Source organism: Merops nubicus, unplaced genomic scaffold, assembly GCF_000691845.1.
Source record: "Merops nubicus isolate BGI_N331 unplaced genomic scaffold, ASM69184v1 scaffold25849, whole genome shotgun sequence".
Taxonomy (NCBI): Eukaryota; Metazoa; Chordata; class Aves; order Coraciiformes; family Meropidae; genus Merops; species Merops nubicus.
In genome coordinates, this window is record NW_008630601.1 from 963 (window position 1) to 1,166 (window position 204).

The following is a 204-nucleotide window of genomic DNA, read 5'->3' on the forward strand; positions in this document are numbered from 1 at the left end:
CATGTGCTGGAGGTGGTGGGAGCGGTGGCGGAAGCTCTTGCTGCACCTGTCACAGACATAGGGTCTCTCACCAGTGCAGATGTGATGGTGTTGGTTGAGGTTGAACTTGGTTGTGAAGCTCTTGCTGCAAGTGCCACATGCAAAGGGCTTCTCTCCATTGTGGATGCAGCGATGCAGGGCGAGGTGGGACTTCCAGGTGAAACT